Raw genomic sequence first — 10246 nt, 5'->3', positions numbered from 1 at the left:
AATAATATCATCCTTGAGAGGGTGTTTCGTGGTGCTCTATTAAATTTATTAGTTGAATTTTAATAAATATAAAAATGCACAATTTTTTTAAGATTTATAAAATTTCAAATTTAAGATCTGAATTTTATATTCGATTCTTGCTAAATTCGGATTTAATTATTTAATAAATTTGAATTTTTTTAATTTTTATTAATGCTAAATTCTTCTTGTTTGATATATCAATAAAGAATAGAAGGGGATTTTATATTACATATTTAACACCAAAAAACAATATGACAATGCCACCCAACAACTCAAAATGCATGCAAATACAACGCCGTACCTTATTCTGTCAATGTCGTCATCTCCTTCACGTGTTCACTTCCTTCCTCCTGTAACCTTAATAGATTTTTCTCTTCTTTGAATAGTGTAGGATCAGGCATCTTCCCTTCATTTAATGCTCTAGCACTTGCCTAATCCTTTGGCATGCTCATACATATGTCATTTTCCGGTTGATACCATTTGGCCAACGCAAGTCACGTCATCCTCTCACACCTCACGTTCCTCGTAGTTTTCCCTCCTTTCCTACAGGCCATTAGACTCTTCCTTGCTTTACACGTCACTAGACATTTTCTCTCCTATGATTGTAGGTATGCTTCTCATAATCCCTAACTTCAACATTTTATAAGCAATTTTGTCGTTCATTTTGAGGGAATTAAATCCTACAGACTTTTTGGTAGATAGAAAGGTGGTTGTATTTCTGTAGTCCACCTTCTTGTAGTTTTACATTTGTATATTATGGTTGAAGTCGATAGTTACTTGTTGGCGGATTTGGTGGAAATGCAGCACATACCTCTCTTATTTGTTTGGAAATTGTATTTTTTTTTTCTTTTGATGTGATTTACATGGTGGAAATGAACAACTTTGATATAGGTTATTGGAGTTGCTTGGATTTGAAAGTTTTGTTGGAGTACAATGCTCTCTAAGGTTACATTAATAGTTTTTGTTTAAAGACATGTGATTGAAACTTTCAGAATTTTAGTTAGGAAAGCTTTACTTTCTCTGTTTGATTTTAGTTGATTTGTATATGTCTTGTGCATTCTATTTTTTCAATTGCATGTTATATTTATTGTTTTACTGTTCTTACTACACATATGATATTTCACTTAGTTGGTGGTCACTTGTTGGCAGAGAAGTGATGCAACACTTGGTTTAATGCTCTTAAACAATTTTTTTTTTGCTGCTCTTAATACACATGCAACTAAACTTGGTTGGTCGGTCAATTGTAGGCACAGATATCCTGCAACATTTACTTTAATATTCTTAATTTTTTTTTTTTGTTTCCTTAAAAACATGTTATACTAAATTTGGTTAGCAGCTATGTTGTTGGCACTGACTTGACACGACGCGTGGCTCACTGTTCTTCTTTTTTTTCTTTTTAAGTCTCTGGAATGATGGAATATAAAGCAAGAGGTATTTAGTTTTCATTGTGTGTTTGTAATTCGGTTTTGGTTGAAGTTGCTAGATGTTTGGGATTCAGTTTTGTTGGAAAGGCAAAAAACTAGCATGTAGTTTCCCATTACTATGTGATTTTCATGATTTATTCTTAAAATTTGATGCTACACTTTGCACTTAGTTAGTGGTTATGTTCTTGGCATTGATTTGATACGAAATCTGGCTTACCACTCTTACTTCTTGTTTCTTTTCAAGTCTTTGGAATGATGAAGTATAATGTTATGGTGATTTTGGTTGATAGAGAGGTGGATATATTTATGCATGCCACCGTCTTGACAGTCTTGAAAAATGTATATATTGGTTGAAGCAACTAGTTGTTTGCGAAAATGATAGGGAGCAACTGGCATGTATTTTCCATTGTGATGAGATTTTAATGTGGTAGTTATACTTATTAACTAGGGCTGTCAATTTGGCTCGTTGTTCGTGAACAGCTCGTGTTCGGCTCGTTAAGCAGCTCGTGTTCGGCTCGTTCGTTAAGCCTAACGAGCCGAACACGAACAATTGTTCGCTCGTGTTCGGCTCGAAATGACTCGAAAAAAAATTTATATAACTTCTTATATAACAATATATTACATATATTATTTATATAATAATATATTATATATATTTATGTCTACGTTTAAATCATAACATCTCATGTGACAATGTGGTTAGTGTCTTCTTTTGTATAGGTTTGACCCAGGTTCGAATTCCACACTTTACATCTATTTTTCTTAATTTTAGTTTAACGAGTCAGTTTCGAGCCGAACACGAGCCGATAAGTTAAATCGAGTCGAACACGAACACAATGTTCACGAGCCGATTTCGAACACGAGCTATTTCGAACGAGCCTAACACGAGCCAAGCCTGAGTGACTCGTTTACAACCCTAAATCTCACTATTAACCCATTTTTTATGCTTTGGGTGGTACTATCGTAATATAAAAACTCTAGTTGTTAAATACAGGAATGATGATAATTGTTGTGGTATATATGTAAATCGAATTTAAGTTTTATGTTGGAGCTATGATGAGGAATTCTTATCATAAGCATGAGTCAACCAATTGTATATTGCTATTACATTTATTTGGTATCATGAAGCATTATATAACCTTCATACTACGTTTGATATTTATCATGATCATATTTGTGATACTTTTTTTGGATAAATTTGATGGATTTAGCTGGACCCATTTTGTCAAGGATAGGTCTTGAGTACAATTTTCTTAATTGTATAATATGCACTTTTTGTTTAATGATAAGTCCAATTTGTAACATTTCTTTTTCTTATATAGTGTTCTATAATTATGTTAAAGACATTATCTTCATTTTTTTATAATCTTCACCTTTGTTTTTTTATTGTTTAGTAGTTGTGGTACCCTATAAAAACATCAATTCAAGTCATAGGTCATCGATAATATCTATTCAGGATTCCCTGATGATCTGTAGGTGTAACCTATAATGTTTTTTATACTCTTCCAAAAAAGGTGACAATTATGGAAGAAAATTTTGCAGAAGCCCTAGGAATTGTACTAATGATAACTATAAAATTTTTCTATAGATGGACGTGTTTTTTGTTCTTTTTAACACGGAGACGTCGGTTTATCTAATTATCGTCTTATAATTCACTTTTCCAAATAGCCCTCTTTCTTAAATCGTCGAAATGATTTAGAGAATAGAAGAGATTGGAGATTATGGAAATAAGATGAAAATTTTGACAAACAAATTTAAGTAAAAAGAGATATGGAGAGCTTGTGTGAGATTGTCTTCGTGCGATAAGCCAAGAGTGTATGTACAGACAAGATCGAATCAAGACACCTTGAAAACCATATCCACAAAGAAGTCCCCAACACAAGCAACCCATATACTAGAGAACCAAAATTATATATTTTGTTCTGGGGTCAAGGGCAACTCCCAAATAAACTCGTCACTTTGGTTAATTACATTTTGGGGATACCCAAAAAAACTCTCGATAATGGAAGTCTTGCTTATATTATGTGGTAACTAGTAAAAGGGGGAGTCAAAAGGATGGTTATCTCAAATAGGAGCATCTCAATGCTTTCAGAACTCATGTTAAGCCACAAAGGCAGAGAGTAAGTCTCGCACATCCCAAATTGAGATGACACATCGGCAAATGAGGCCTATGCAATAACTGAGTCATGTCAATAGAGATCATATTGTACTTCAAAGCCTAAATGAGCCATAAAGGCAGATGGTGAATCACCATATCCCAAATGGGTGGCAATCTATTGGCAATAAGGGCCTACAAAATGACATCAACAAGGTATCAAAAAAGTAGCAAAGGCACAACAGTGGTATACCAAAAATGAGTTATAGCTAATCGAGTAGAGATAATTGGGCTGGGACTCCATGGATCCGTCACCCCAAGGTTTTAGGACCCCAAGTCTACCTTGTCATGAAGGTAGTCGACCAACATGACCAGAGACTCCTTGTCAACAACCCACATATTGCATCGACCAAGCAAATCTCAGCAGCCCTAATGTCAAAAGAAAGAAGTCTTTAAGCCCAATGGCCCTCAATAGGTAGAATCGGTAGAAGTATGACTTATACTCGTCGAGAAACGACAATGATGTCTCCAAGAAGAAGAAAAAAAAGAGAGGTTCACCTACAAATTTGAAAAGGTTCCCACATAGAACTAACACCCTGCCTGAGTTGAGGAGCCTCTACACCCTAGCCGTGCTAGATAGCAGCTTAAATAAAAAAGGGTATGCTTGATCAGTTAGGTTGAAGAAGCACAAGAGTTTCTCTTCAGAATATGCAAATAAATCTCAATGTGGAGGCCCTATTAGTGACAACATTTACCAAATTCTTACATTTTGCCCCGATCTTCTATGTGTGACAACGACCAGTTTTGTTTTACCCGATTCGTGTTTTCTTACTATTTACTTAAGTTTTTATTGTATTAGATTTTCACACGTTTTGCTTAAATTTCTTGCATTTACTCAAATCTTCTTTCTATATTATGTTTTTTGTACTAACCCTTTTGTAGCAATAGCAGAGACTAAGGTGTTCGATTTTGTGATTTACTACCTTTCACTGTACTTCTTTTACTACGCTTTTACAGTCCTTCTATTTAGTACATTGTTTTTCTATACATATCGGACCTTTATGATAGAGAACAATATTCTGATTGCTTAGGATGGATCACTATGACACATGAACAGACACATCCTCTAATTTTAACAACAATAATCCAAATAAAAAAAAAAGATATAAAGCCATAAACCTTGGAGTTGCTACTACGGTAAGGAGTTTGAAGTAAGCTACAAGGGAATGGAGGTCGACTTCAGAAAGTGGCTAATGTTCTACAGCAGGGCGGAACTACATCGATAAAACATTTCCTTAGTTTAAACAAAAACAAATCCAGAAGACTTCGAGGAGGTCTGCCTAGTGCAACATAAATCTCCATCTTTTCTTTTAGGAACATAAGTCCCAACTCTTTTAGAATTTCAGAGTTGTCATTCGGTACGGTGTAAATTCTCCTATCTTCCGGGTTATTTGTATAATCAAATATTATGCAAATGTAAGCCCTAAATAATAAAATTAGAACGATGAAACATCAAATAATATAATTTTCAAAATTAAAGCCAAATGATAGGATAGTTTGGGAAGTCGCCAAAGTTTTTCCTCAGATCTGTGACATCCCCCACCTTTTCACTCCTTTAACTTATGAAAATAATTGTTCCCATTTAAGTCATTCCATTTGAATTTTTCATGTCCAACCTTGAAACCCTAAATGTTGAATTTTTTTATGACAAATACTCATGATCATCATTGAGAGTTTTTTTAAGTGACTTCGGTCATTTAGGATGCAATTAACTATAGAGGCTTGCCTCTATAGGGAACTAAATAATATAAATCCTACTTAATCCTCAATATTAGGTAGGAGAACTTATAAGTCATATATAAAAGGTTCACAGACTAAATGGATGTTATAAATTCTTTAGTTGATTTAATCGAACTCACTGTCAAGTAGTATGTCTATTTCTCGGGATGGTGTATTACTTGTGGTGTTGTGCTCGATCATTTAAACTATTAAGAAAGTAATATCTTTTTGGTCTTATTTTTCAAAACTAAATTGTTATTTTCAAAAATCAAAATTATATATATATATATATATATATATTATATTATTTTCAAAGTTAAAGAGGCCAATATAGGGTTGGGCTAGCTCTGATATCAAATAGTACTGAAAAAGAAAGCCTAAACCACAAAACAGACATAAAATATTATTATTGAAATTGAATTTTTTTACAATGACTATTCAAAATATGAAATAAATGACAAAGAAACACAAAACTCTGCCCTAGAAAGGACGAAGGTGTTGACTGGTGGTTGAACAGTAATAGAACTGGTTGTTTGGAGGTTGTGACCATAGTAACAGATGGTGGAAGTGTTGGGAGGTGATACAGGTAGATAGGGATGAGATTGTGGCAGCAGTTGGGATTCCTGTAGGGAATGTTAGCATCCACAACAGAGTGCAGATGGGGTTGGAACAGGTTTTGGATGGGAAGCGGGAAGCAGGGTATGTGAAAACGTCGAAGGGGCCAGACAAGGGGAGCTATGGTTAGACAGATGTTGAACGTGCAGTTATGGGCTGAGGCAGAAGCTTGATGGGGTTGTTGGATAGGGGAGGACAGCAGTCTTAGAAGGTTTAATGTATTAGGGATGCACGGGAATGAACAGTGGGGTGGAAGGCCTTGTAGAAAGTGTGGAATTGTGGTATTACTGGGAGGATGGATTGGGGTTGATGGCTAAGGAGAGTGGAATTCATAGAAGATAAATCATTACCAGGGAATAGGATACAACCGGAGCACAACCCGGACCCGTGGAGACGATTACCACCTTGGACGAGGGATAGCCGGAGCACTACCTCGGTGTTGGATACAACCCTCGAAGATAAAATGCCAAGACAAAAACTTGAATTCGGATATCAAAACATAACCAGTAACTCTAAGCACCTCATCCCATATTTATAAAGAAGTTAGACTTATTTTAGGCAATGAAATTAATGAAGGAGAATAAAATATAATAGGGTTTTTAGATTTTAGGTAATGATTTTAAATATGAAAAGATTTAAAAGGGAGAATAAAATATAATCATGAATTTAAATTTTAGGAAGGATTTAAAATAAGAAAGTGTTTAGAAAGGAAAGTGAGGAAGGAAGGAGGAGGAAGAAAAGGAAAGGGGAAAGGATAGCAAAAGGGAAGAAGGGGAAGAAGGGGGCGACAAACCCCCTCCCCTGAGGACCAGTCGGTTCTCCCCCGAACCCCGCGTCACTCAACCCAAAGATTTCAGCCCAATAAAGGTCGAAAACTTAAGGGAAACACTCAAAATCTCTCCTAATTTCTATCTCTAGCTGTTGCAGAACACTCAAAATCTCTCCTAAATAATAAAATAGCCCTAATAATCATTTTTATATTTGAATCCATACATTTGGCAAGGAAATTTCTTTCTAAAACGATTTCCCGCTCGTTGGGGTGGTCACGCCGAAACCTGGTGTGGTCACATCATATTTCAAAATCTGGCAACGTGGCTACGCCCGACCTCGTCGTGGTCGGTCGCATGTCTATAATACTAGAGTGGTCACGCCAGGTTCTGGCATGGTCACATTGCTGCTCTCGATCAAATGTCATGGTCATGCCGCTTCTAGGAGTCGACACACTGCTTTAGGCTACCTTTTCGTTAGTTTTTCTCATTCCAAAATATTTGTATACAACCTTCACAATGTCAACAAAAGCCTTTCTCAAGTGTAGATCTGTGATATATTAATAAAAGTAAATTATAAAATAAAAGGTAAAGTGCAAGTTAAATCAAGAAAAATTTACACATGTCAATACCCCCAAACTTACCCTATTACTTGCCCTCAAGTAATTTCATAGTTCAGTTGGGATCTCATGAGAATAATAGGTACTAACTTTTCAACTTGTTTATTGAAATGGATTAAACGTGTTTAAATGCCATCTCAGAATCAATTATCGTTAATTATTAACAAGTCAACTCTTTTCTTAATTCCCATCATTCCGTCCTTTAAGAAATCCTATAGATTCTTCAATTGGCTATCTTTAAAAATATTTATCACTAATCTTGAATTTCATTAAAGCCGTTTCAGTGGATTTAACCAACATAATATTCATTAGCTTTTATACTTTGAAGATAACCTTAAGGGGTTCACTATAAAATCATAATGAACTCTATCACTTAAGTTCCACTAAACACCCTTCTGATTTTTTTTTTTTTTTAATTTTGTTGTACCAACCTCAAGCTTCTTCTCAAGTACTTTTACATTTTTTTTACTTTTTCTTTTTTCTTTTCTTTTTTCTTTCTTATTTTCTTTTTCTCTTGAGAATTATTATATTTGATTGACAATATTTTGCTTTTCTACTTTTAACTATGATGAAGAGTAATACTCCTTAAGCAATAAATCTTAACAATGATAATTTAATGTCACGCCCATAGGTTATCTTTTCAATTTAAAAATTAAGATTACATTAAATTGTTTAAAATGAACTGAAAAAGACTTAAAGTCATTTTTTCTTTTGCTACTTAATTTTTAAATTCCACCTTTTTATTAATCTATAGGTTTCTTTAAGAAAAGTTAGAAGTTGTTAAGTTCCATAAACTTATTATTAAATCATTAAGGTTAATCTTTCCTAAATGATATTTTGTCCTCTTTTTAAAAAAGTTTGATAAACAATTTGAATAAATTAGAATTCTTGGTGGGAGTTACCCTCTAAATATTTAATCTCTTACCAGGCTATGTGAACTACTTTCAAGTTTGTAGAAAGGTATAATTTTCTCCCCTAAACTTTTTTTTTTCCAACACATGAATAGCATAAAGTAGCAGTATAACAAAAAACAGACAGGTACAAAAAAATAATAATAATAATAAGTGCAAGAGTAGTCACATGAATCCCAAAAAATACAGTACAAAACTCTACGGGTATAATCACCCAGAGAAAGTAAGAAAGCGGTACAAAGTCCAACAAACTCACTATATATAAAAGACCAATAAGGAACAGTAATATGCCACAGTCATAGGGTTGTCAAAAAAGCTCATTGTTCGCGAGCAGTTCGTGTTCAGTTCGTCAATGAGTTCATGTCGATTCGTTCGATAACTAAACGAGACGAACGCGAACAAATTTTTTTCGTTCAGCTAGTTAAACGAAACAAACATGAACAGTGATGTGTTCGTTCGTGTTTGAATCGTTATTATTCGAAATATAAAAAAATTTAAAATAATTATATATAAAAATTTATGATATTTTAAAAAATTAAATTTTATAAATTATAATATATAATAAATTAAAAATAATAATTTATTAATATGCTATATTAGTAATATACTAATATACTAATATAGATATTATATATTTATATAATATATGTTATATAATTAATATAATATATTATTTATGTATATTAATTTCACGAACAATTTTGAATAAGAGCTTATTTTAAACAAACTAAATTTCAAATGAATCGAACACGAACACAAGCTCTGTTCTTTCGTGTTCGGTTCGTTTACACCTCTAGCCATAGGCAATTAGCAGGGACAACAAGACACTCAACAATGCAATAATTGCCCAAGCCACTGCCCTGACCTCCTCGACTACAATCTCCCGGTTAGAAGGGTGATCCACTTGGAGCAAACACTTGACAATGGCGAAAGCACACAACAATGCCAAAGACTTCTAATCAATATCAGTCTCCTCCATGTCGTCATCCTTCTGAACATAAAGCTAAAAAACTGGAGCATTTGGGAATGTCACTGACGGGAACAACCTCTACACCTTCTGAATGCATCAAAGCATGTCATGGTACTGTTGTTGGTATTTTTCTGCTTAATTATGGGTCTACATTCAGACGTCATGAATCTCCTCCTTCAAACGCCTCATCACCTTAGCATTCAAAGGATCTGGATGTGATGCCTCGTGACGTCTCGAGAAGCTCTTTCCCACTCTCCATATGAACTCTGCAAAGAGCCAACATAAGAAAAGATGGTCATGGTGATCCCCTTCTGTGAAGCAAGCATCTCATCCACTCCCTCCACCAACCCCCTCTTTATAACAAAGGGCAGAAATAATACAGGGGTGTCCTAAACATACACTGATCTTACCACTGGCAATGTGCATGATAGAGTGGTGGAGAATGATCCAGATATTTATGGACTTGCCCGTCTAGATATAGAAATTTAGAACAACTCTATGCCTAGTAACATCAGTGAGACTAGTGGTAGGAAGCAGACGGGCAACAATGAAGTAATGTCAGGAATGAAAGATGGAATTCAAATAAGTCTAAGGAAAATTTACAAGAGCCTCTCCCTCCTCTCCAGAACGAATGTTCCACTGATCGGTGCCTTCAGTCAGGAAGGTAAAAACTTATTGATAATCCAAAGCCAGAAAACACTCAAAAGTCGCATTGGGTATGTTGGGGAGATCAAAAAGGCTGTTTATGGTGGAAGGGTCAAAGGGTATTAACTTCCCTCACATGTAGACCTGCCATCCATAGATTCTTTCGTATTGATGTAGAACTCGTAGATGAGCAGGACAATAGCAGGATCACTCAAGCTAAATGCGAGCGAACATGTGTAACATACTAAACCATTAAGTCGACATACGACTTGTTCACTTAGATATTGTCGTGCAAGGTATAGCGGCCACGTATAAGAAGCAAGTGAAAGTCTATGCATGTATGTCCACATTAAGCAAAGTAAATGTATGTACATGAAGAGACATTGCGACGAGGTCGCA

The sequence above is a fragment of the Phalaenopsis equestris genome, unplaced genomic scaffold (genome assembly GCF_001263595.1).
Source record: "Phalaenopsis equestris unplaced genomic scaffold, ASM126359v1 Scaffold000107, whole genome shotgun sequence".
Lineage (NCBI taxonomy): Eukaryota > Viridiplantae > Streptophyta > Magnoliopsida > Asparagales > Orchidaceae > Phalaenopsis > Phalaenopsis equestris.
This window is presented reverse-complemented; position numbering follows the sequence as displayed.